Source organism: Pundamilia nyererei, unplaced genomic scaffold, assembly GCF_000239375.1.
Source record: "Pundamilia nyererei isolate P.nyererei 1_Seehausen unplaced genomic scaffold, PunNye1.0 scaffold00111, whole genome shotgun sequence".
Classification (NCBI taxonomy): Eukaryota; Metazoa; Chordata; class Actinopteri; order Cichliformes; family Cichlidae; genus Pundamilia; species Pundamilia nyererei.
In genome coordinates this window covers 64486-67805 of record NW_005187512.1, presented here as the reverse complement: position 1 = coordinate 67805, position 3320 = coordinate 64486, and positions in this window count along the sequence as shown.

Here is a 3320-nt window from a genome sequence, read left to right as displayed (position 1 = left end):
GTGTCCACCAGGGGAGGGTCCAACACTCAATTAAATTCTGTTTCCATGGCACCAACATAACGCCACAACAGCCACCTCAAGTTTCTTTGTGTTGTAATGCAAAGATCCTGCAATATTAGATAATGAGACAATCCTTTATGAGCAGCATTCGCCATGGTGGGAAGGAAAAACAATTCTTTACTAGGAAGAAAATCTGGCAGAACCAGGCTCAGGGAAGGAGCAGCCATCTTCACAACTAGTTGGGGGCCGAGGGGGAAGAAAATACAAAAAACGAGACACAGAGAGACAAGGACACAATGCAAACTGTGAGGCAGAGTGAATAACATGCAGTACGAGCACATAAAGACATGGGGAGTAGAGAAGAAGTGCATAGTACGTGATGGAAAGTCCTCCAGCAGCCTATCTAATTGGTGTTCAGAGTCACTTAATTCAGCTGTAACTATAAATTTTATCAAAAGGAAACCTAAGGAATCTGGTTCCACAGAAGAAATGAAGATTCTTGCTTTTGGAAACTCTAGGAAGCACAAAGTAAGCCCACAGTCTGAGAGCAATGTGCTCCATTGGAATAATGTAGTACAGTGAGATGGTTAAGATAGATGAAATACAGTAATGGGGTCTAATACTGAGGTCAGTAGAAGAGAAGCAGTCTTAAGTATTTTTTTTCTCTAGTTGTTATAAGTTTATTAGCAAGAAATTCAACAACAGTTTTTAAACTGGTCAATGAAAATACACCAACCTTTTGGCCTTTGAGCCATTCCAGATATACTCCACTGCTCTTTAGATGCTCTCCACTTTGAAATGATTGGCTGGATTTTCTTGTAAACCATATTGAGACACGCCCCTCTTCTTCTCTTTGTAGTTTCACTTCATATTTAATGTTGAGAAACATTCTTTTACAAGATATGTGTTGTTGTGCCTCTGCAAATATTTCTGTGCAACTTTTAGAGTAATTGAGACACCTTTCTATTCAGGTTAGCTGACAGTGTGACAGTTTAGTACTACATCAGTGCATTTTGCCCATAGACTGTTTATAGAATATGGGCACAGCTTAAAAGTGAAGCCAGTTTGCAGTGCTGGCTATTAGACCAATCCTGGCATTCACCAGTGCTGCCCCTGAGCCTTTTCAAAGTCCCGTGTCACATCACAAAACTTGCATATCTTTGCTGCCAGACAATACCCCATCAGCCTTTCCAGGCTGAGGGATAAAAATGACGATTCACTATTCTTCTTATGACCAGCAGGGGGGGACTCATGATTGCAAAATGAAGTCCTCTTGTGGTGAAGTCTATACAACCATGGTCTCCTTGGCTCTATGACCTCAGTAAACATTTTTCTCATGAGTTGATCTGCTCTGTTGCCAGTTCATATCTCATTTAATCATTTTGTTAATTTTATGAATTTCAGCCCCTGTTATTGTCAAATGGAATCTTTAATACACAGTCTATAATTTTAAGCCTGTCATGACCTATGAGAGTATAAGATTGCGACAAGATAGAAGTTGAGGGAACTGTAGGATGAAGTGGCCTGAATTAGAGTTTTATGATTTTACATATTTATGAAATCTTTTTTTCTTGAAATAACTAAACTAAAAGTAGCAAGCCTGTTCTGAAAATGTAAGGAGTAGAAAGTAGATATTTGTTTTAAATTATAGGGAGGAAAAGTCTGAAGTTGTCAGTAAAATAAATACTCAAGTAAAGTACAGATAGCCTAAGTGAAAATTCTGATTTGTTACTTCCCACGTCTGCACTTTTAGTCCATGTCAGTGCAAACAGACATGGGGCTTTGTAAAAAAATATCAGATGAGATAAATTCATTACAAATTCTTCTTTTTCACCAATTTTCTTTAATACTAATTACGATTTTGATTTCTCAATAAAATTATATACATTACACTTTTCTGATGCTTTGTTAATTATTTGATCTACAAACCAACAGTATTTATAAATGTTTATGTATTTACAAAGGTTAAAACAAGTTGCACCAATCTTTAGTCATTTGATCCATCCCAAATATACTCTGCTACGTTTTAGATGCTCTTCGCTGTGAACACTGAAACAACTACTTGGTTGAGTTTCAGTTTTTCATCTCAAGCATAATAAGACACGCCTCTCTTCTTCTGTTTGTACTTCTGTTTCTTTGTAGTTTTCTTTATCTTTAAGAAAACTTCTCTATGCATTATCAAAGTGGTCATGAAACTAGATGTATAAAGGCCAATTTACAGTATGCAGCCCTGCTAAATAAATGACATGACAATGTCTGTGAAGCTGGATTAAAAAAAAAAAAAAAAAAAGCACTTAAAGTGTTTAGTACATGTTTGGCCCTTTCTTGTGCCAATACAGAAAGTGACATCACTGGGTTGGTTGGGTAGTTGGTTTGTTTCATCAATAGACACAAAACAGTTTTTAATGGTAACAAACTAGACGTAGAACCAATAATTCAGAGGAAAATAACTGCACACATCAGTTTAAAGTAGTCACTTGTACTGCTCCTGGGTGCAAAAACTATTAAGAAACAAAGGGTATGCTGCCCACTCTCCCTCTTTCTCTTTTACTTTTATTGTTATGTTACTCATCAGCTTGTTTGTTCACTGGAAATTTCACCAGAATTATCCCCCCCCCCCCCCCCCCCACACACACACACACACACACACTCGTGTACATATCTCTAAACACTTGTATACATGTCTCCGTACAATTTTTTCTATTAATATTTCTGTACATTGTTACCTGTATATACAAGCTTCATTTGCTTATGTATATAGGACCACTTTGTGTCTTCCTTCTATATCTCATATAGATATCTTATATCTTACCCAAATTTCTAATTCGTGGGATAATAAAGGTTTATTCTATTCTATTCTATTCTATTCTAAGCAGTAAGTGGTTCTTTGCTGTTTGACTAGCTGCAAAGGGCCGCAATAAACTAAAGGAAAAAAATCACTAAAAATGTGACGTTTTTCTGGAGAAATAAAAAATGTGATTGAACATAAGCACACGTGACAAGCTAATAGTAAAAAACTAACATTTATGTAAACATGTATGTATGGTATTATATGAAGGTGTGTCCAAAAATCTAGTTTCAAAACACATGAAAAGCTGAAAAGTGTGTTTTCTTGTTTTAGCTAATTATGATCGAAAGTAACAGTCCCAGTGAAACAGTGTTGATGTGTTCATAATTTTAAAATTGAGAATTTATCTTGTAAGTCTTGGCACACAGGTGTGGGGAAAATACAGAAGAGTGCAGTGGAGCGATGTACCAGATGAATCCCTGGCCAACGGTATCGTACTTAAATCAGACTACTGAACCAGCCACATCAGCCT